The sequence below is a fragment of the Chamaea fasciata genome, unplaced genomic scaffold (assembly GCF_029207755.1).
Source record: "Chamaea fasciata isolate MVZ Bird 193981 ecotype frontalis unplaced genomic scaffold, bChaFas1.0.hap1 SCAF_1, whole genome shotgun sequence".
Classification (NCBI taxonomy): Eukaryota; Metazoa; Chordata; class Aves; order Passeriformes; family Sylviidae; genus Chamaea; species Chamaea fasciata.
The window spans coordinates 15,169,318-15,194,305 of record NW_027094086.1 but is presented as its reverse complement, the minus strand read 5'-3'; the positions used below and the strand labels follow the sequence as shown (position 1 = coordinate 15,194,305).

Sequence of the window (24,988 nt, the reverse complement as noted above, 5' to 3'; positions counted from 1 at the left end):
ATTTGATTTCCTCAATCTATGAGGCATAATATAGACACAATCAGTCTCCAGTCTGTGCCCAGCTTCATCAGAATTGAGCACTACTTACCTGTGCAGTATTTTTGCAAACTACATTTCTTATTATTATAACCTGGAAAGCTGATGTCTAAGAAAAAAAATTCCCATGTAGCTATAATTAAACAGGATTATGAATATTAAGTAAATTGATAAGACTTTCAAAAAATTTTATGGATAATGTGGTTCAGAAAACTGAAAAGAAAAAGGAACTTTTCACCTAGTGTGGAAATGAATTAGGAAAAAATCCCTAAAAATAGATCTTACAATCTAGATGATATTACCATCAATAGATACCTTTCTGCTATTACTATTCACTGTCTCATATGTCCCTTATTTCTCCCAGCAGAGAACCAGAAAGCCTATTCTCTGAACTGGACTGACTTGGCATGCTGTACTGGGAGAAACCTGCCTACCTGAAGAAGGGCAGCTAGGAAAGCCCTGGTAGCAGGGCTGAGGGAGGTCACCTTGCTGGGGCTGTCTTTGCATTAGGGAACCCTCAGTAAACCAGGTAACCTATGGAACAAGAGGAGCATTGACACATGTTTGGGGCCTTGTGCAGGATGAAGATGTAATTAGCCATTAAACATTTATAACTAGTATTAATGAGCCATTAAAAGGATGGGAAACCCTGAATTGCTGTTCTACTCCTTTACACTTATTATCCTGTGACATCTCAGTGGATTTGGGTTGGGAGTATTTGCTTGTTAACTTTCCATTTATCTCAGGCACGACATAGGTAATCCAATAGTAATCTGCCCCACAGAGCCCCTACACTGCATTACTTGTCAGCTGCCTTTTGGAAGCAGTTCAGCCTGTACACCCATGGCAAACAAGATGAACAGTTGGTCAGTGGGTTGTCCGAAAAGGCAATGGACTGTGTCTATTAAAGTATGTTTGGCAGCACTCTGTCCAGAGTCACACATCACACACAAAACTTCTTCTCAGTTGGAAACACAGACAGAATAAACTCACGACTTTCTGGCAGAAACTCTGTAGACATTTTGTTTTTCTCACCCTCCCTTTCCCCTTGGTAAACAATGTATTATCCTCACTGGAAATGTAAGGCATACTGAGACACATATCCTTGGTACCCATGTGGGTGAAGAGGCAAAGTTTTGACATCCTCCTGAAAAGTGTGCCGTTGAGCATTTGGAGAGTAAATAAGAACTCCAATATCATTCTTCATTTTCAAAAGTACCTTTTTTCTCTACATATTTCAAAACCCAGCGCTCTAAATCCATAGAGGCATGTAGTGCTTGCATAGAATGAGAGATGCTTGGCTCTTAAACACAGGACAGGTCATACAATCAAAATCATCCTTTGCATACTTGTAGTCTAATGAAAGTTTGGCATTAAAAGAGGCTAGAAATTAAATCCCCTATGTAATTTAATCAAGCTTTGGTATTCTTCTGAAAATTTAATGTTATAATACATTTGATCTCAGTAAATATTAACTATCTGCCTGAATATCACTTGCCACATTCTGACACCAAATCTCAACAATACCTTCCTTGCATTGTTTGGTAGCAAGAAGGGGCCCGGCTGAACTGACAGCCTTAAAGTGTTTGTTGCTACCCTAGAAGCTTCTGGACAGTCATTTACAGTGCCACTACAATTATTTCATAATGCTAACACAGCCATGAATTTGATATGAAATTGCATTTAAATTAAAATAATTCTCTTTCAGTTCAGCTCTCATCTAAGAAGTACCTGAGCCTCTTGATTCAATCACCTCACTATGTCAGATTGCCTAGAGCTCATGATAAAATGGCTCTAATTCCCTTTTTTAAAGGTCATGTAAACATCTGTGCTCAGTGAATTAGATGCAAATTCAATTCCCTATTCATAAAGCTTCCTAGTTAAGTTTCTTACCTATCCCTCAGTTGCAGGTTGCATCTGACAGCAGAATATTGACTTTTGAACTTTGGTCAAAGACATAATTTAACAAAGAAATAACAGCCCCCTGCAATGTAGAGAATACAGACAAAGGGAAGTGAAGCTACATTTTTTCTAACAGGTTCTCATTATGTAGGTCAACTTACTTTTTAACATGACTGTTCCATGGTTTTATTTGGGGTTTTTATACTGTGTTTTTGTAGGTGTGGTATGTGCTGAAGAACATTATATAGATATCTAGGTACCCATGGATGGGTTTTATAGAAGATGTTACTGTAATTAAGAACTGCTTGAATGTCCTTCCTAACAAGGTGTGCTAAAACAACAACAACAAAAACAAATGGAAATAATGAATGTCAGTTTTAAGTCATGTCCATCAAAGATTGAATCAAACACACTGAACAGTTCACCATTTCAATAATAATAACAGAGCAAATATTTTTGATTCTGGCATTTCAGTTCACCTATAAATAATAGTTTCAGTGCTGATTTTCATAATCCTCCAAAGAAAGTTATGACATTTATGGCTGTGTGTTAGATCTTTCCATATAAGTAGTGACTAATTATCTGCGTACACTTATTCTGACTTTTATTACCTCAGTTCATCCCGTAGGTCTGTGCAGAATGGTACCTTATCTCTGACTGGGGCTGATGATGGAAAAAAAAAATCAGCAGAGTGTCAGCTTTCCCCAGACACCTACTTGTAGTATCCTGGAAATATCTGGTCTGAAATAATCCTGAACTCACTGTTTAGAACTTTTCTGCTGCTCCAGACTCAAAATCTGAGGATGGTAAGACCCAGAAAGTCACCAGGTTTGTGCAACAGATTTTGCAGACAATGAAATCTCAACTTCTGTGTTCGCCTCTGGGTTTTCAACCTCTAAGTTGCACATTTTCAAGAGTTTTCAAGACCAGGACAACAGAAACATCTTTCAAGAATGTGAAAATCTCAGATGAAAACACACAAACAAACAAACTACAAAGCATCAAGTCACCCACATCTGTTGTCATGCCTGGTAAACCACGAGATATAAGAGAAGCTATGGGATTTTCTAAGGCAGACTGTTATTCAGGGAACTTTGATTCTTACCACAGGCAGTGCTTTTCCAGGTGCATCATCCTACAGCCAAACCCTGCTGTGGGAAGATCCACAGTTCTTGTTAGGCCTCAAGGCTTCTCAAACTGCATGGAGTTACAGCACTGTTAGAAAGGAAAAGGGAAGTTTCTTGGTACAATGTTTTGCTGAGTGCCATGACAGGTTGTAACAATGAGGAAAAGGTAGTCAGAAAAACATTTCTAGGGGGCTGATAAAGAACCAGCATAGATATAAATTCATCATTCTTATCAATAAACCACTCCTTGCAGACTCTCCTGGTATGCCTACCAAAGATAAGGCATATAGCCACCTCATGGGCACTGCGTGAGATGAACCAGCACTCCCACCCTTAGGTCAGAACAAGAACGGGGTTTTAGCCATTTATCTGCCTTGAGGTCCCACTGGGATCTTGGTACCTACATTTTTTTCCTTTCAGAAATAAATGAATGCAAAATTGGCCAGCAGGTTTCTTAAAAAAATAAAACTAAATAGTAACTGGAAAAAAGATTAAAGGAAATTAAACCTAACAATTAGTGCATCTGAATAGTTCATATCTTCTGCTAAAATCAAGTATTTCAAACCTTGGTCTTACCTGAAAAGTTTAAAAAATTTAGTCAAGAAGGTCTCTGGACCACTAGAGTTAATTTTCTTTACCCAGTCTTGGGAAAGAAACGATATTCAAAGGAACTGCTGACTTGCCAAAGCAATTGCAGCATTTAAAGAAAATGGCCCAGGAAATGATATATCAGTTATTCTGATTCTAATCTTAGGAAAAAAAAATAGAAAGCTGGACAAAGTCAGCACTCTATCAACAGGGAATTATGCGCTAAAAATAAAGCAATATCGTTCAACGTTCTTTCAGAGAAAGTAGTTCTTGTCAAATTATCTTCTTTAGGATTTTCTTTTATAAGATTATAGGTCTGGTTGACAAAGGTAGCTGTGTTGTTACAGTCTAATCAAATTTCACTGAGACCTTTGACGTACTACACATGACATTGTGTTTTAAAATGCTGCATTATATGTAATTAATAGAGCACAGATTACATGATTTAAAAGCCACTTGACTGATAGCACTCAAAATGTGTGCATTAATGGAAAGGCATTAATTATCTGGGCCATTACTAATAAGACACTGCAAGACTCTTGGTCCTAAGCCATTTTAACCCTTATTTGAAAATAATCGGAATTCTGGGCACAGTTTGAACAGGACAAAATGTTGATACTGTGAAAAGCAATCGGGAGTCAGTTGTTAGAGTGCGCTGAATCTCCTGGATGGGTGGCCTGAATTCAGCAGAAGTCTGAACACATTGCAATACTGTAAAGAGGGACCAAAAGCATGTTGTGTTGTGGAGCTGCCAGCCCATGCCCCCAGAGAAAAGAGCCTATGCATCTTCGGAAGCATGAAAAACTCAGCAGAGTGTCAGAAAATGGATGCAAAGGAGAAACCTAATCTTTGACATTCGGCAGTTTTTTTATGGGGAGTCAAGGTGGTGCCAGAGTAAACCCTGGAGAAGTGAGTGAAGAGGAATAGAGCTGAGAAGACTATTTGTATCCTTTAGGGAGATTTGTGGGGCTAGAGCAGCTGTGGGGAGAGGAAGTTAGAGAGGGGGCAGTGAGTGGGGAAGTGGGCATTTCTGAAATGTGGCTCCTGATGCTTTTCATAACCCTCAAGCCCATTACCCATCCTGCAAGTGTCTGACCATGGCTACTCACATCCAGCACCCTTCCCATTGCCACACTCAGCTCCTCACCCTGCAGCAGCTGGAACAGACTAGAGGGCTGGCAGCCACCACTGGGACATCAGATTTCCCCTCTCTAAGGACTCCCTAGGGGAAACAAATAATATAGGTCCTGTGGCTCGAAATCAAATGGTACTTGTGGTCCTTTCTGGCTTCAGAATCCATGAATCACCCCTTGCTTCCTGGGTGAGCTTTCCTTTTTGGTTAAAGGTCTACTGGGGAAAAAAACAGAGCTGATTTCTAAACTCTTAGCAAAACTCAAATGGTCTTGTAGGTCAGATAATCTCAGCCTGGTTAGCTTTGTGTTCCTGTGCCTCTTCAAATGGTATTTGGTGTTTCCCAGAGAAAAAGGACTGGAACCAGTAAAAGGACATAGGAAAAGGTTGCAAACGTGCATGCAGGAATCCTTTTTTTATAGCTATTTACAATGGCCAGGATCTCTGTGCTTAAGCTCTCCATGACATTGAAAGTAAAGATGGTGTCTTGTATTTCACTTTGGTAGTACATTCATAAAAATTGGAACGATACAGAGAAGATTAGCATGGCTTCTTGGCAAAGATGACATGCAGATTCATGAAGGGTGACAAAAATTTTTTGAGCCAACAATGTGCCCAGCAGAACTAGGAAAGTGTTTGTCCCTCTGTACTGGGCAGTAGAGAGGCCACACCTTGAGTCCTGTGTCCAGTTTTGGGCCACTCATTACAAGAAGGACATAGAGATGTTGGAATAAGACCAGAAAGGGCAACAGAGTTGGTGAAGGGTCTGGAGCACAGGTCTGATGAGGAGCAGCTGAGGGAGCTGGGGGTGTTTAGCCTGGAGAAAAGGAGACTCAGGGGAGACCTTATCCCTCTCTGCAACTCCCAGAAAGGAGGCTGTAGCCAGGTGGGGGTCAGTCTCTTCTGCCAGGCAGCCACTGACAGAGAAAGAGGATGTGGCCTCGCGCTGCACCAGGGAAGGTTCAGGCTGGAAATCAGGAAGAATGTCTTCACTGAAAGGGCTGGCCGGGGGAAGTGGTGGTGTCACCATCCCTGGAAGTGCTCAAGGAAAGGCCTAATGTGGCACTTAGTGCTGTGGTGTAATTGACAAGCTGGTGATCGGTCAAAGGTGGAACTTGCTGATCTTGGAGGTCTTTTCCAACCTAAATGATTCTATGATTTTATGATCTACTTAGTTTATGGCTCGATATATCTGGAAGAATTTCAGTCTAGTATATTCTTTTTAAACATTAAAACATTTCTCCTAACAGCCAATAGTGAAAAAACCCACCCCAAAAGCCTTTACTGGAGTTTCATTTAGTGCATAGATCAATTAGTTAATTGCTCCAAGCTAACGCAAATCCTCAGCACTTTAATTTTCAAAATCTGAACTTCTACATAATTTTATTAATAACCACTACCTTTATAATGGGCCAAATTAAGCCAAAATCCTTTGTGCAAGGGGAAATAATATTTGGATTTAAAAAATCCATGTGAGACTTGAATTTGTTGGTTAGGACTCAATACTTATTAAAATTAGACAAAATTCAACAGACCTTTGATAATTACATCAAAAGTTTGCATTTATTTGATGTGGATTGTCTATATTTCATTGTTACTGTCTTAAAAGATTATTTATGTTCAAAGAGATAGAAAAGAGTATTAATATTTAAAAAGTGGAACTGTATGGGCAAACACTGATTCAGCATATGATTTGATTTAATAAATGTTCACTTTATTCTGCTCAAAACCATGACTTGTGACATTATTTTTTGCATAAAGAATGAGCTACAAAGATTCTTAGTAAAATATATTTCTAGTGGAACAAGAAGTTTAGCTTGTTTACTGGGGACTGGATTCAACAGCATTTGCTTAACAAGCTGGGCATTAAGGAACCACATCAGTCATATTTTCATTCCAAATTTGCCACTGGTTTACTGAGCAAAGTTCCTCAGAGGAAAAAATCTGATTTCATAAAAGATCACACACACCAGCCTTAACAATCTGAGATGCTGTACTGAAAGTTGTCTGGAAATTCAGCATATTTTATGCGAGAGCAAAAAAGCTCACAGCTCACAGCTGAGTACGTGGAAGGCACAGCAGTATTATAAAAGGGAGCGATTACCAAAGATGTCTAGAGATAAAGTATGACCTCAGCTAGAACACTCTGGTATTTACTTTTCCATTCTAGAGAGAGTTATACAGCACTTCATGATTTCAGTATGCAAAGAAGCAAGGTTTCTGAGCAGTTCGGCAAAAATCCTCAGTTGACTGCAGGCTGGGAAAAATAAAAAAGGAAGGATCTGAATAAAAATCATCTCTGAGTGAAAAACAGGAAGCAGAGTGCAGCTATTTTTTCATTCCATCATGCAGAGGATGTTTATTGCACTTTAAAGGTATCCACATTAAAAAACCCAATTCAACAAAACTAGCAACCAAACCACTCCAATATTATAAAGTTCCAATTATTTAGGAAGCATTTAAATGACAGTTGACTGTGTAGCCTTACTGCAGACTCAGTGTAGACAGCAGAGAAACTTTGTCTCATCCATTCTTATTCCTCTGCTCTGGTCTCATGAGACCCCACCTGGAGTACCTCCAGATCTGGGATTCCCACAAAGAAAGGACATGGGCTTGTTGGAGAAAGTCCAGAGGAGGCCACAAAGACAATAACAGGGCTGGAGCACATCCTGTGATGGTGGGTTGGGAGATTTGGGGTTGCTTGGCTTGGAGAAGAGAAAGCTCTAGGGAGACCTTGCAGCAGATTTCCAGTACCTAAAGGGACAACAGGAGACCTGGAGAGGCACTTTTGACAAGGACATGTAGTGACAAGGGGGAATGGATGGCTTTAAACTTAAAGAGTATAAGTTTAGATTGGACATAGGGAGGAAATCTCTGCAAGGATTGGACGAGGTTACCCAGAGAAGCTAAGAATGCCCCATCCCTGCAAGTTCAAGCCCCAGAATGGGGCTCGGAGCAACCTGGCCTAGTGGAATGTTTCCTTGCCCAGGGTGGGAGGATTGGAATGAAATGATCCCTAACATCCCTTCCAACACAAGCCAATCTATGATTCTATTATATATAGGTAACAATGGATTTTTTACATAATCTTCGGTTCAGGGTGCCTATTTTTCTTTCTTACATATTTGAATCTCTTACTATATTCAGTTATTTTATTTATTTTAATGGTACTCCTTAAATATTATTCCACAAAATTGAAGTAGGGTATGATTTTTGCTCTTCTTTGAAGTCTAATGATGGCATTGAGAGACGTCTATTGAAAGACACATTAACACCTTGTTTTCGCACAAGAAATAATCATTAAAGATTCTTAGTTTAATTAAGTAATACATTTAGCTTGCTGGCTGATCATTTATCATTTGTAACAGCTCAGTTCAACGTATGGCTCACATCAGTTCTGCTTGCAGCTCCACAAACAAAAGGAGTATCCCAGGGGTATCCTGTGAGTTAAGGTAGTAGGAAATGCAAAATTGCTGACTGACCCTCCTTGCAATGCATACAATGTATGCAACCAAGCAAGACAAAAAAGCTCTGTGTATTTTCTACATTGCAAATTCCTGTCCACCCAAGCTAACCCAGCTGCAAGAACCAGTCCAGCTGTAGAAGCTTCAAGTAGTTCTGAGCATAACTTTGAAGAATGAATTCCCTTGTGCTGCTGCAGAATTGCTCCTGGTGCCTAACCTGCTCAGTTATCTCTGCAGTACTCACTTACCCACAGAAAACATGCCCACGGTGTCAAAGACTGCAGTAGAATCTGTCTTGGTTTTACTTGGGCAACCACTGTTTTGTTTTTAATCCCACAGTGTTTTTGTTTTGATCACTCACCTTGAACTTCTGCAACAAATAGGGGAAGAGGTCTATAAAACGTTGTTTACAACACATTTCCATTCAGTATACCATCCTGACTGAGTCCCAGGCTCAGGCCTTGTTATGAGTGAGGTAAGAGCACTGGTGGGGGAAAAAATTATTGAATGTATACAGGTAATTAGAGCTTGGATCTTTGCTTACACAAAGGGCTGGTGGAGGCAAGAATGCAGGCTAATATTCTTTTAACGTGTTACCTTCAAATGTAGTGCCTTGGAGGGTTATGTGTGTCTATGTAAATAAAACAAAAGCCAGAAATGCCAAAGTATAAATGGACAATACTGAACTCCTGAAGATGGCAAAAGGCAGGCAGTATAGTTTGTTTTCATGATGTGTGATTCCCAGGAGCCACAGCAGATTTCAGCAGGGGAAACCTACCAGAGAAGTCCTCTTGGATGCAGATTACAAGATCTCTTAGGAGCTCTCTAGGAGTAGAGAAGGGTTATTAAAAAGAGATTACTTCCAGGCTGTGACAAACTTCTTGGCACAAGCTAAAGGTGACTTTTCAGATGTTTACAACTAGTTTGATAAGATTTTCAGAAGGATATCATTAAGCACCTCTTCAGCACTGAGGGTAAACTTTTCTCAACCTGCAGGTTCTTGAGACAGATTTTGAATGTGCAAAAACTTAACAAAGTAGCTGGTAGTTTACACTTTAATAATCAGCATAGCAATATAACCTGTTAATCATAGTTCCAAAGATGTCTGAAGTTTTCCAGGAAGAAAAACTTCATGTGCATACCAGACATCTGAAATTAATAACTCTACCTCAAAAGCTACAAAGCTAGGTGGAAGCAAGCACCTCATGATTAGAGTGGTTTTGGTCCAACACAGCAAAATAACCTTATTGGAAAGTCAGTTCAGTGAAACTGTATTTTTTCTTAGTATAAATCAACAATCATGATAACAATCTACTCAGGAAAATGCCAGATCTCAGGATGGTTAACTAATCAGTATATGTCTTTGAAAGAAAGAGAAAAAAAATTAATTCCCTCTTCTTCGAGTGAGCCATAGATCTGCGAGTCTGACATTTTCTTTGGGTAAAGTTTTGTGTAGAGGGGTTTGCAATTATGTTTTTAAGTCTAAATTTCACTTCAACATGTAAAGGAGTATTTAAAGGGCAATTCTCAATAATCAGGAAGATCAGTGCCTAGTCTCCTGAACTGGAAAGTATTTAGAAACTAATTACTGAAAATTCTGCTCATGCAAGTTCATGTAACTCACTTGTTTATTGCTACACAATAGAGAATTGATGAACAACGTAGGTGGAAAATACTGTTCTCAATAAAATAAAGATGAGGGAAGGTATTAATGTCTCTCTCAAATATGTATATTTATCTTTGATATTAGTGTGATTTCCATTTGCGCATGATAAAAAGATCAACATTAGAATTCTAAGGGTTAATGCTAACATAGCTTCCCTTTTTACATGCACAAATAGCTGGGAACAGTTTTGCAGAGTATGTTATTTGGTAACAAACATGCATTTAACTATCAGACTAACAGGTACATTAATGTATGTTGATGTTGACATATCCACATTTGCACCCATAATTACTTGCAGATGTGGACTATGGCCACAAAAATGGCCATATTTTAGATACTACTCTTCAAGTCTACAGTATATTTTTATTCTCTAGTGATTCTGGCATGAGATTTTTTAAAATACTTGGATTCCAGTTAGATTTATGCCCCTAACTCAGGCAGGTGTTTTTTGAAATTTCACCTTGAAAACACACTTGGAGTTGTCACTTTTCAAATGTACACAAGAATTCCATCTGCCTTTTCAAATTAACACATCTCAGCCTTTGACTTTTTTATCTACAGGAAGGTTATTATGAGATGTTTCTTCCTGCACTTAAAGGTTTTTCTCTATTACTTTGCCCCCCTTGGGGCTCTTGAACTCCTCTCTAATCACAGAGGGTTCTTCACGGTGCTCTGCTTACATGCAAAGCAAGAACAAGCAAACAAAAGCTGTTTGGGTACATCATCATACTTTTTATAAATTGGTGAGAAAAAATAGAGAAGTTGCTGATTTATTTCACTACAATAAGAAACCCCGAAATCAGGAGAGAGGGAGGAAGGAATCCTCCAAATTCTGTCCTGTAAATTTGGATCAAAGAGAGGGTCCATGGTAGGGAAGAAAACAGAGTAATAATGGTGACAGCGCTTACAACTGCTGCAGTGCTTTCACAATGGTACTGAACCATACTAAACACCAAGACAATGGTGATTTTATGGCCTCATGGAATGGCAAAGAGACATACTGCAGTTATAAAGCAGTTATAAATGAATCTGCTTATTCATACAATGGTAGTCCATTGTAAGTCCATAAGTCTAACAGCTCTCTGACTCTTAGAGAGTCAGTATTATACTCTCTGCCTAAGAGTTTAGGTGCCCAAAAGCCTTCATCATGCCATCATGCATCTGAAAACAGGCCAGATTTCACTCTGGTGCTCCTTTTACCAGAAGAAATATCAGAAATCTTAGGAGTCTCTTGGCAAAGCTGGCAGTGGTTGCCTGTGGCCGCTGGGTAAGGCAAGTTCTGTGTACAGCTGTAAAGCCTCAGATGCCAGATGAAGGAAACCAATATTGAATGATAACTCCTAAATGTCTCAGACTATCTCCCATATTTTGTCCTTCATCCTCTCATCCCTTCTGCCTATCTTATAACAACAAACCCAAAAGGATTTGATGTGCACCTAATCAGCCACCAAATAGAACGTGACAGAGCCACATTGGCCACATGGGCCACTGGCTAACTCAGAAAGTTGTTTTCCTAAAAAAGCCACAGGAATTTGATGTAAAGGACACTGATGTCATTGTTGATATCCTTCCTTACAGTCATCACCGCATTGAAATGGCTGAGGGCCTAATGTACTTTTGGTGTAAAGTATGGTGTAAAGTTGGGGGCAATTTTCACAAAAAGCGAATATGAGGAATTCTGGGGGAATACCTGTGCTTATTGGGAAAAACACAACTACAGATCATAAGACTTTCTTTTATTCTGCAGGCTAATGAGGTCCTAGGAGTGCTGCAGAAGAGACACATCAAGAAATTAATCTCTGGGTTTTACATGCCAATCAAAGTTAGGATAGCATCCTCAATACTAGATGAGTTTCTGTGCTGCAGTACTTTTATTAGGGTCAGAATCAAAGTAGGAAGCCTTTTATGAAGAACAGTGGTCTAAGACACCAGTCTAAAGCCAAATGGACCCTGGAACTGGCCTCACATAGTTACTGAAACCTTTTCTCCTTTGCACAGGTGACAGATGACAGTCCTTATGCCCCATTCAGTACAACAAATAGCAAGAAGAGAGGGATGAAAAAGCCAAAAATTAAAACCAAAAGGTTTTAGCCCTGAGGGGAAAGATAACAGCAAGAGAAAATGAAGTGCAAATGTTAAATGCTAGTCATGGTGCTTACCACACCATTGAAGATGTTGAGATATAATGGTGATATGTGTAGTAAAAGAATCCATCTAGAGCAAGGGTGGACTTGTTCATGGAATTTTGGTGTTTCTACATTCAACCTTCTCAACATGTAATGCACTCATGCCTTCCACCATTGTAATTAGTTATTTCATTGGTATGTTATGAGACTAACAAATGCTTCTACATTATTTTGTGTTCCTCAGAGAGGGAGGATTTTGAGCTACACCCAATAGAGATGAAACCAGGTTTTATAGAGATAAAAATATCAGAGAACAACAATTCCAAATGGAACATAGATATTGAAGGAGACTCAGTCTTAAAGACAAGAAAAAAGAAAAAAGAAAGTTGGAGGTCTAACTTACAGTGTGGAAGCTAAAGAAATAAAAGAGTGTAGTAATGTAATGACTTGTTTGGGTCAGGACCATTTTGTGGAAGGATAGCAAAAAAAATCTAAAATGAGAAAATAATGTAGAACCAGTGCCTAGGTGAAATACTTTTTATTAGATTCATTGATTGGGTTATGATTTTGAAAACAGAAAATGAACCTAAATCAAGCAAATAGAAACTGATTCCATTTAAGATAAAGCGATAAAAAATCAGATATTCCACCAAACATTTACAATTCAAAAGGACAATCTTTGATGAACTAATGGAAATGTTTAATAAAGCCCTTAGAACTAGAATCCCAAGGGATCTGGCTATAGATGGAACCTGGAATTTCAAAGTCAAAAGTGTTGAATCTTACAGAACATTTTACTTTAAACTAGAGAAAAATTTGAAAGAACTCTCCAGTAATCCGGAAATGAAAGATGCTACTTTAGGCTGTCAAAAGAGTTTCTGTGTTTGGCCTGGAAGAAGATATTGAACTATATGCTATTTACTTTTTGAACCATATAAATTGAGACTAAAATACACAAGGAAAGAAGTTGGTTGGCTTTGCAGTCAAGGTAAAAAGGAGATTAAAGATAATCTAGGTGTGGCCGAAAATGAAACAAATTTTGCCTCAGGTTTCAAAAAGGACAATTATGTTGATTTGGGAGGAAAAACCAGAACGTTTCATGGCAGCTTTCATTTACACACTCTTGTTATCTCAACTGTGGTGGAAACAGAAGTCATGAATCTTAATGCACTCAAGTCAGGGGGATTAGGGGGTCTTCCTTGCTGGATTTATGAGAACACACCTTTCAAATCAAACACCAAATACTCTGCCTACAGTTAAAAGAGGAGAAAGTAATCAGGCATCTGTAAGCCTGTAACTCTGTAACTCTGTAGATTGCCTTAGGACATATTTTGAAGGAAAAAATATTTAAAGACAATTTAATAGGATGTAAAACAACAAGGATTTAATCAAATGTAGATCATCCTAGACAGAGTTTCTAGACAAAGGAAGAGCACTGGATTTCATATATGAAGACTTCAGGAAATAGTGCCAACTATGAAGCTTGCAATTTAAAATCAAAGAAAGGAGTAAAGAATCTGTGATGTCAAGTATGAAACTGTCAGGCAAATACTGGTAGAGGAACTGGATATTAATTACTGGTAGAGTTCTTCAAGATTCAGTATTGAAACAGATGGTGATTAATAGTCTAATGTCTGCTTTTCACTCAGGAAGCAAGGAAGCAAAATACCAATCTGCTTATACCTCTCAACTTGGTACTTTTATCAGTAGAGGATAACCAGGATATAATACAAAGTATCTGTATATTCTTGAGTGACAGGATAGCAGCTCATAACAGAAAGTTCTGCTCCAGGGTGAGAGCTTATCAGCTGAAAAAGTTGTGAAAGGACTTCAGTAGACTAGCTAATTGCAGAATTATATAAGTTGCCAGTACAATGAAAACTCCCACTATGGTTGTATTAGGTTTATTTTTAGAAAAGCCTGGGCACTGTATGATGTCTTGCAATACTTTCGAACTTTTCATTATACATGTTCAAGAATTATGAATTAAAACTTAAACAACAGAAAAGAAGAGATATTAAAAGATCATGCCGGCAAGATACATGCTGACTGAAAGAACACGGCCAAGAGAAATAAGACTGAAATATAGACTGTGATGTGCTTTACATCTGTGAATACAGGCCAGTTAAACATCAATAAGTACTACATTCTTAAGGACACTGGTTTTGATGAAAGTTAACACAATGGCAATAAACTAGAAATGCATTTCACCTAGAACTTACTAGAACATTTCTAGTGACAGAGAAAACAAAGGTACTTTGTGTTTTAAGCTAGAACTTCAGCATTCTAATGCAGTAAATTCTATGATCAACAATTTTAATGACTGAACTCCATAATTCTTGCTACTTCTGTATTCCTAAATGAGAATAAACATTAAGTAAAGTATTATAAATCACATGTCTGAAACCCTAGTATCACCTAGTCCAAACTCAAGAATGACACATTTCTTGTTTACATACCTACCAATCTGGAGGCTTTTACAGCAAAAAGCTTGATCCTGAGAACTATGGTTAGTGCAGTGGAAGCACTTTGGCTTTATTTCTTTTTTTTTTTTTTTTTTTTTCTGGCTGAGCATAATAGTGAGGAACTTCCTATACGGCTTTTATTAGTGCATGTGTTCTGAATCCCCAAACCTAAAATTTGCATAATTGTCTAAAGATCATTGGATGTGTGTGAAAATTTCACAGGTTGAAACCCTATAAATGTAAACTTACAGGAAGAAGAACATGGTATTTGCTCAGAATTTCCAGAAAACTTAACAATGTAACTATCTCTTATGAAAATAGGAAAACAGGCGGGAGGGCAGAAGGAAGGAAGGAAGGAAAAGAAAGAAAAGAAAGAGAAAGAAAGAAAAAGAAAGAAAGAGAAGAAAGAAAGAGAAGAAAGAAAGAGATGAAGGAGAAGAAGGAGAAGAAGGAGAAGAAGGAGAAGAAGGAGAAGAAGGAAAGAAAGAAAGAAAGAAAGAAAGAAAGAAAGAAAGAAAGAAAGAAAGAAAGAAAGAAAGAAAGAAAGAAAGAAAGAAAGAAAGAAAGAAAAAGAAAGAGAAGAAAGAGAAGAAAGAAAGAAAAGAAAGACAGACATCAACTCACTTCATGGTCACTCATGTGTCAAAGTCTTCCTCACCAGCTTAGTCCAGCCTGTCTCTTCACCAAACCATATGACGCTTTCCCTCATCTTACACCACCCATTCCTCTAGTTTTACTTTTTCCAGAACTAATTAATAACACCTTCTCGTCACTGTCCTGCAGTGTCCATGCACCTCTGCACCCTCAAATTGTGTAGGTGGGTCAAGGACTTTCTAGATTTATTTAATCTGTCAGAAAGCAAGACTATGACTGATATTTAGGTCAAATCTTATATCTCATTAGTATAACTTGCTGACATAATGCTGCATTATAGTCAGGCTTCTGCATATGACTTTTTGTCAGAGTTGCAGCCTGCAATTTTAAAAGGAAATAGCCTTGAAACTATTATAAAATGAAAAATCTTAACTTTATCTTCCTTGAAGTTCATGTCAATAGACTTTGAAATGTGTAGAATTATATGTCCTATATGTCATGGCTTAAATAGATCATTCCAAAATGTCAGTATTTTTTGTTCTCACTTAGCTGTTCAATCACATTTCTACACTGTACGTGAAATTATACTTCTTTCAATTCCTACAGTCTTACAAATACAAAGAAATTGTAGAGGTTAGCAAATGCAATTATGATTAAAAAAATCTGTGGCATTTCCTTAAAAAGCACTCTTAATAGTGAAAAGTTTGTATATACACCTAGCCCCATACCCCAATCCAAAATTAAAACTAAAACCAACCCAAACCAAGACAAAAAAAAAGAGACAGTTTTCACAAATTGGAAATGTTAATAATTTACTCTATGTTGAATAATTACAAGAAGTTATAGTGTTCTAGCTAGAAATAAAAATCAAGTCAATGATATTATGTGTGCATGATCAATTGTCATTTGTGTTGGAGCTGCACCTTCTTTTTTTAGATAATTTTGGTAGTTATTTTCCAGTTTCCATCTGGAGAAGGCTGAACACAGAGTATCTGATTGGGAAAAATCATACTGGCCATTCAGAAAGAGAAAATTCCAGTCACAAAATAAAACTGGCTGGAGAAGTAATAACTGAGGAGCGGTGTGGCAGTGAGGTCTGTCAGTGACAGAAATCACAGGAGGCAGGCATGAACAGCCTCCCTGGCCACCTTGCTCAGCAGTCTGAGGAAACCATTATGTTCTGGCCAAAGAGAGAGCAGCGTGGGGAGGTGAAGAAATCCCAGTATGAGAAATGAAGTAGAGAAAGTCAGCAAAGCTGAGGGTAAAAAATTCACAGGGTTTGCAATGTCACCTGTACATTAAAAGCTGAAATTCTCACTGAGTGCAATGGCAGAGATAACTGGCTGGCCCTTCAGAAGTGAAGGCTGCCTTCCTCAGAAGTAGGAAGGAACTGAGAAAGAATTGTTTTCCTTCTTATCATCAATGTTGTCCATTTCCTTTTTGCTCTATGGGCTTTAAATTTTTCCGGTTCCATTTCTGTCCCTTCTCTTCTAAGTTGTTTCTCTTCTAACTACAAGGACAAGTGAAAAAACATCATCGAAACAAGAAGACTGAGCAAGTTGAATGATTTGATAGTCTGGAAATTATTAAGGAAGTTCTTTCTGATATAGTTGGAAACACAGCTATAAAATCTGGTGTTGTCAGATGCGATTTTTTGACTTTGAAAAAACATTGTTCTTGAATCTTTGGGCTAGCAAAACTAACTCAAGTCACTGAGTAAAATGAATGATTTATCCATCGCCTAACCAGCAATATTTACTGACCTTTGCACATCGATTTGGGCTGCACAAAAGCTGTATGGATGTGGAAATGAAAACCCCAAAGTCCGTATGTCTATTCCAGGTCTAAATTCAGATGCACTCTTAGGAATTCTGTAGCATCGCAACTGGTGAACATGCATCTTTCATCAGCTGCAGAATGGGGTTGGAGCATTCTGAAGGATTACTACTTTTATGTGCTATTTTGAAAGAACAATTATTGTACGTGTGAATCAGTAATCCAGTGGTATTTTATAGGCAATCAGTTTTGTGATATTTATTCATTTCCTCCATCCCCTGTCTAAGCAGCTTAGGGAATTTCAGGGGGAAAAAAATGAGAAAATGATGAAAAATGCATAGTTAAACATTCAGTCATGAAACACTGAAGTAAAGGTTTAAGCAACCTAAACAAAACTAATATGTATTCTTGGCATATGGATCAAGTCCAAACCTTAGACAACATTTTTCATTTCACCATACAACAGTGTGAATCTAGTTTCAAGGAACAATATCCATAAAAAATAACAGTTATTTAAAATTTTTTCAGTTATCCTTTTTTTAAAAAAATAATTTCTAATTCATAAATACAATGGAGAAGGCTGTTTATATGAAGTCTCTCTCAAAAGAAAGCATTTAAACCAAATATCATGCTAGGAAAAATTTGCAGTCATTAAGAAGCTTGCTATGTAGTGACAAAATGCTCATTTCCAGTCCATTTCCAAGAACAGCGAGTTTGGTTTACCAAACTATCTAGGTCTACATCCTTGCCATCAAAAATATTACAGGAAGCCAAAGATGCTGGCGTTTTTCTGTCCAGACCTGGGTGGGTATGACGATCGTAGAAGATTCACGAGAAATTACTTGCCAATCTGTTGGTGCCCTCACATCAGCCTTCATAGTCAGCCCATACATCAGAGGAAAGGCAGAGGAAATGGTTGCTCTGCCTAGCATGGGTTGCTGTCAAATAGCTCAGTGAGGTGTCCAAACCAGACCTGTGAACTGAGATGGCCTAATGTGCCCCATGAGGCCATGGATCATTTCTGCTGCATAAAGGCCTCCACTGCTACACCTCTTTCAGCTTTGCAATCTGAGTCTAGGAGTAAACTAAATCACCTGAAAATAGTTCAGGCATTGATGTATGCAGCTTGCTTATGGACTGAGAAGCAACAAGGATACCTCTCTGTTCTCTTAAAATTTCTTTTAAATCACCCTGATTCTTTAAAATAAAGCACAGCAATCAGCTAAAATAATTTAAATGGTTTGGATTTTCTGTTGAGTAGCACACAGAGACATGTATAAATATACATATCTATGCAAATTCAGAGAAAAGCTGACACATCCTTTTACCTTTTGTGAGAGAATCATTAAATTTTATGTGCAGGCACCTCTATTTTAAAACATGAAGCTAGCAGCAGAACTACTTGGCTTTTCCAAAATCTTGCCTCAGCCCTCAGCCTCCAGATAAAATATTAATTGCTGATACTTTTATTACAGAATCACTTCATTAATCCCAGATACTACCCCCATATATGAATGCATTATAAATCGGTTCTGGGATTCATTAATCGACCCAGTTAATTTGATCCCTAAAAGCCCATAATTGCAAATGTGTAAAATAAGTTGAAAAAATCTGTTGTGAGCAGACGTTACCTGAACGGTGAGTGTAAAAACCTTCTATAAGCCTTATTCCTGAGATTTTTCCTTTTAAATTTAAAAGGCTTTAGAAAATTTACGCTAAAAGAAGACCAGGAGAGTAACGTGTGAAAACCAAGGAGAGCCGATAACCTTTTATACCAAGTTATTTCATTTATCTATGTGACCTAATCTAACCTAATCTAATTCAAAACCTCCACTGGTATCTGTCAGAAAAGCATGTGTAGCAAAGCAGGCTGCAGTCACAGAGAGAAAAAAAAAAAAAAAAAAAAGTTGAACAAATGAACAAAAAAGGCCTGAATTCAGCCCTTTTTGAATTCCAAATTGCGCTTTAAAGAGTCATGTATGCCAGGGGGTGTACCTCTTAAGAGAGAAAGGTCTTCCACTTTGGAGGAGAGCAAGCGCCCTTAGTGTATGCAGCACCCAGGGGAAAAAGAGGTTTGAGAAGGTGAATGGCTGAGTTTGTATGTGTTTTAATAAAGCATTTCATTTGGAAGGTTTTTGCAGCATTCACACAGATTGAGTTTTAGGGAGGAAGTGACTCTGCCTGGCCTGCTCTACTGTCAGAGGAAATAAGTGAAACTAAAATGAAGTGATAATATACTGTAGGAAATTTAAGAGAAAGAAAGGCAGAGGAAAAATGGCAATCTGGGACCATACAGCTGATCCCCAAAATAGACACAATGACCAGTGCCAAAGTAGCTGCCAAAAACAGTAGATTGTAAAATTACCTAATACCTATGTCATGTTTACTTTATATTTACATTGGGGAGTGGGCTCCCCAACAGACACAATACTTGACAATATTTTTGTTCACTGTCACTATCATTATCCACCATCTGCTCTGCCAAATTTCCTTTCTGTTCTTTTTTGTGCATTCATCAGCACAGTAGTAAGTAACTACCTTAATGACTGCAGCATATTGCTTCTGGATTAGCAGCAGATATTGTACTATTCCTGACTTATGGACAGAGCTGTAAGTAGGAGACCTGGCAGGGGGTTCCATTTAAAATCCTTTCCTCTTTGCAAAAGGAAACAGAGTACCTTGGAATTTTTTGTCCAAACTCACTAGCAGGAATGTGATCTATGGGTTGGCTTGGGAAAAAAAAAAAAGTACCTCCTTCTGTGAAATTCAGTGAAGTACCCGCCAGCTCCACAGAGATGGCTGAATTCTGACAAGATGTCTTAGTGTGATGGGTAGCCTGAAATACTGGCAGAGAGCTCTGCTTTGCTCAAAACCACAGATAGAAAAAACCACAGCTTTGAGAAAAGGGCAGCTTTTGAAAAGGACACGTGTTTGCTGACTGAACCTTGTGGGTTAATATGGTGACCCACAAGCACAAGAAGGCCTTTTTGTCTTTGTAGTCTGTGGGTAGATGCAGCAGCGGGTAATCCAACCCTGGCACATCTTTACTTATTCTTTGCTTTGAGGCCATCTAAAGTGAGTTCTCCAAAACTTATCTCAGTGCTCTTTTTATGTGTGCTGAGCAGACTTTTTGTTATCGAGTTTAGTCAAATACTGAAAAAGTAGGCAGGGGTGGGTTTTTTCCTTCTAAAAAACTGAAAAGCAAACCACTTTTTTCAGACATCTTGTACCAAGATAGGGGCAGGTAGGGGATGGGAAGGGAAAAAGCTAAGTAAATGTGAAGAAAGAAAAAAATGCAAAGAATAGCCAAGGGAAATTTGGACTGGAAAGATGCCTCAAGAGTATCATGGCATAAGGAAATATAGCAGAAAAAGATATAGATGTATATACATTCAAAATATATTATGGAAAGTTTCCTACTAAAAACACATTCAAAAATAGTTACTTCTGATTCACAGAGAGAGGAAAAATGAAGTGATCTTAAGCTTCAGGGATCCTAGGATGGAGTGCTGCCAGGCTGCTTGAATGCAGGCAGCTTCAATGCAGCCCAGACAGGCGATGGGCTAAAAGGCATAGGAGCCTCATTCTGTTCCCACTAAATTCAATGGCAAATTTGGACTTTGAAACAGGCATGGAGTGAGCAATTGTATGTAACAGTCAGGGACAGCAGCAGTTAGCAGTGGTGTGAGAGCTTTGTTAATATGCTTGTGCCTGGATCTGTCAGTGAGATTTTCACTCCTCTTGGCTAACTGTCCCTGAGGCTGATTCCACCAGCCTGTGGAAATTAATCTAAAGTAAAAGAAAGACCAGAACCCAAAGCTTGGAACTATCAGTATGCAAAAAACTGGTGCCATAGTGACACTTTCTTAGGACTTTCACAGCCCAGAGCTATGACCTGACTACATCAGCACCAGTATGGAAAGATAAATCAGAAGCGACTTAACTCTTCTGCAATTGTGCTAATATACACTGACGGGGAAAGTACTGCATATTTCTTGATTTTAGCTGCAGAATAATTCCAAACTCATGCCAACCTACTCAGCAAGTATATGGCTTGGCTGCAAATGTTCCTAAGTTTTAAAATGTGCATTTGGTGCAAACATGTGAGAAGCTCAGTAGTACCAGCCTCTAAGGGCCTCAGAGTTTTCCAGACAGTCTCCTTCAGGTACGCCTTTTCTGATTAAATCACATATTATGAAGTGTAAAAGCAAACATTGCTAGATGATTATTATCTAAATATTACTCTTCTTTATACATTAGCTTTTGAGAAGCATTCTGGATTGGGTGTTTTCTCTCACAGCCAGTGACAGGAAGTTGGACACTACTATTTTTTCTCTCTTTGGTATTTTTGGTGCATATATATATATATATATACACACACACGCATACATATATTTACCATTTTATTGTCATACAGAATGAAAGGAACTGTGCTTTTACAAACGACAAACTATTAAATATGGTCATTGGCTAAACTTCCAAAATTAAGTACCCTTTTAATGTGTCTCAGGGTTCAAGATACCCAGCCCTGAGATTCCTTCTAGGGGATCTAATTTCATACTGAAGTGCGTTATTAACTGAACAACTGCAAATGGAGAAAACTATTGATCACATGGGAGAAGACAGAGGATCTAGAGAAGTGAAATGCATACTCTGAGCTATCACAGCAGGAGGTAAAGCTCATACTGGTGTTGCAAGTGGGTCTAAGTGGCATAGCTCAGAAGTATGTGGTGTCAGCTCGTGGAAATGCACTGGGAGGAGGTTTGAGGAGGAAGTCTTGCAAAAACCAGGTCCCTTGGCTTTAAGAGCTTTGAAAACCAGCAGGGACTGCTTAAAATAAATCCTCTAGTTTATAGACAGCCAACATGAAGGGCTCAGGCGAGAGTAATATGAGCATGGCTGCTCAATCCTGCGAGCGAACATGATGCTGCATTGAGGACTAGATGTAGTTTTGATGTTTTTCTCAGAGCTAATAATGGAAGTAGCAATTCACTTTCTCCAGAGAGAGGAGTGGAAGGCATTTTAGTAGCTTGAATATATTTGTGCACGGGGGCCAACAAAAATGGCAGGATAGGTTCAGAAACTCTTCATGGAGTTGTTTTTATGCACACAGAGTGGCAGCATTTAGATCCATATTGTAAAGAAAAAAATGAATGTTTTTTTGGAGCAGCTGACTGCAGAGAAGAAAGATGGTAGTACTCTTGTGGGTCCTATATCCTTGTAGATGCACAATGTCAGCTTCAGCTGTCTTAAACCAAACCCACAAACCCAAAGACAGTCCTACTTTTTAATGACTTTCTGAACTTCAGCAAGGTCATATGCTTTTGGACAGTAGGAAATTGTTACCCAGTCATGTTTCTGAATTTTCCTAGTATCACTACTTATGTGTGTAGTTGAGAAAGACCTTCCTTTTATATCTCTTGAAAAGGGAGAACATAACATTATCACCACCTTTTTTTTAGTACAACTGCAGAGAGACAGCTTTGCTAAGATATTTAGACATTTACATCTTGTAACAGGGTCTGCAGAAATGTTACAGGTGTTAGACAGGCCCTTGTTCCTCATTAACAACTCATTGTTCAAGTTGTTGCAAACATTACTCTACATTATGAGACCTGGGACTTCAGAGAGAGTAAAGTTCTACCCAACTCATCACAGGTCTGATCCTCTTAAAATGAGAGCATGCCTAGTTTTAAGATAAAATTTAAGAAAAGTGTATGCTCTAGGATAATGTCCAAATTCTCACTCAGCAGATGAGCCTGCTGTAGCTCAAGATGATCTGTCAGTCCCCTCAGCTGGACAGGGGAGAGAAAATATAGCAAAAAGCTTGGGGGTCAAGATAACGGCAGAGAGAGATCACTCAGCAGTTACCGCCATGGGAAAAACAGGCACAACTCAGGGAAACTTAGTTTAATTTAGCTCAAATCAAATCAGGGTAGGATAATGGGCAATTATCTTCAAACTTTTAAAACCTTCTCCCCCACTGCAGCTGTGTTCTCCTCAGTGGGAGGACTCCTCACTCATCCCCTGCCCCAGTGGGGGTCCCCACCATGTGAGGCACTCCTCCATGAACTGCAATGTGAGTCCTTCCCATGGGATGCAGTTCTTCATGAACTGCTCCCACATGGTCCCTTCCTCAGGGGGCAGGGAACAGAGGGTGCCCACATGGCTTCCACAGCTCCTTCAAGCACCTGCCTACTCCTACTTCAGGGTCCTCCATGGGCTGCAGGTGGATCTCTGCTCCATCTTGCACGGCCAAGGGCTTCAGGGGCACGGCTGCCTCTCACAGGCGACAGGGCAATCTCTGCCTCAACACCTAGAGCACTTCGTCCTCTTCCTTCCTCACTGACCTTGGTGTCTGCAGGGCTGTTGCTCTCACATATTCTCAATCTTTTCAGCTTTCATTGCCATGTTTTTTCTCCTTAAATACATCAATACCTGTCTTGGTTTAGGAAGACAGGTATCTGCTAGGTAAAATTACAATCAGAGGCTCTTTGGCAAAGATTTGGGAAATAGGAATAGCAGTTTTTTACTAGTATGTAATACAAAGCAAACAAACACAAAAAAACTCTCCCCCCACCAAACAACTACAGCATTAATGACAAACGACAACAGTACCAAGAACCTTGAGGGCTTTGTTTCACAAAACCCAGGGCAGTTTGGTTTCGGTGTCCCTTTGGATCCTCAGAGCACCAAGCTGGAACAGTGGAAAAGTCCCGGGCTGGTAGCTGGGATGGCAGGGTGTCCCGGCAGGCAGGGGCAGGATGTCCCGGCAGCGCAGGGGGTGCAGGGTCACGCTGCAGCAAGAGGAGCAGCGCCGAAGAAGCCGAAGGCGAGGCAGAAAAGCGGCCCAGCTTCCGCGAGTGGCAGAGAAAAACTCAGGATTCAGGTCGAACCGGTGATAGTAGATTTCCCAGGACTGGATCCCTTTGGCCACAGTGAAACTCCTCCAGCCAGCAACAGCCGTTCTCCGCTCGGCGTGCCTTGCGGCGGCTGAGCTCCTCGAGGAGCGGCAGACACGCGTCTCCCCGAACGCCGGAAGCAGAAAAGCCCGCCGCTGCCTCAAGCTTTGTCTTTTACTTGCGTTATCTCCCCCTTCCACCTTTTGTCCACCTCTTTGTTTCGGTTAAGTACTCTCAAGTATCCAACACTTGGTCTCCTTGGTAACTTGTGGGGAAAAAATTCTTTAGAGAAAAAAAAGGAACAAACCTAACCCTCAACACCACAGTCACCAATGTGCTTGGCCTTGGCCAGCAGTAGATCCATCCTGGAATTGCTGGCATAGATTCTGTTGGACATGGGGGACACCTCTCACAGAAGTTTCTCACAGAAGCCACTACCAAAACCTTGCCACATACCTTGTCTTGGTTTGGAAGCTTATAGGATTGGTGTGGAGTCTATCTAAGACTGGGATGTACAACCAGGACAGTGAACAGATAGCACAGGATCCTTGAGTATGTTTAGGCAACTGTCTAGCTCACTATTCAACATATAGTACAGACTAATATTTACCTTCCTACTCAGGCTATCACAGCAGATTGCAGGTGGCTGCTTCTTTGGTATCTCAAACAAAGAGGCTGTGTTATTCAATACAATGGTTTGCAATGAGAAACCCTTTTTTACTTTTTTTTTTATTTTATTTTTCTTTTTGTGGCACTAGGATTTTGCCAGAATCACTTCCTTTCTCTCCTTTCCATCCCCTTGAGGTACAACTAGAAGAGATCTATTTTTCCATGAGTTTCTAAATGAGAAACAAGAAAAGCGATCTGGAAAGCATCACTGAGCATACTGAGTTTTTAAATTCCTATTTATTCTGTGTGAGCACAGTAGGATGAAATGCTCTTTAGACCTTTAAGTGTGCTTGAATTGTACTCAACCAATTGCCATTCCTTGTTCACAAAGGCTATTGAAGTAAAACTGCTCCCATACCCACTAAGTTGAAAGGAATCCTTCAAACACAGAATTACTTGTATTGTATGTACATGAGAAATTGTTTTCCTGTCATAAGGTTATCATAAAATAAACAGCAGAATCTGCATGAAGTACACATCTGACTCATGCCTATTCATTCAGAGGGCATGCTGTCTGCACTTAGCTCCTTTTTTCTTCATTA

General features: G+C 39.2%; 1 non-coding gene across 1 annotated transcript; it reads left to right on the top strand.

The window, feature by feature from the left end:
• Positions 1 to 5,273: 5,273 nt before the first annotated feature.
• LOC136302800 (U6 spliceosomal RNA) lies at positions 5,274 to 5,381 on the top strand. Its single transcript, XR_010724143.1, has one exon. It is a non-coding gene; the product is annotated as a U6 spliceosomal RNA (small nuclear RNA).
• Positions 5,382 to 24,988: the final 19,607 nt, after the last annotated feature.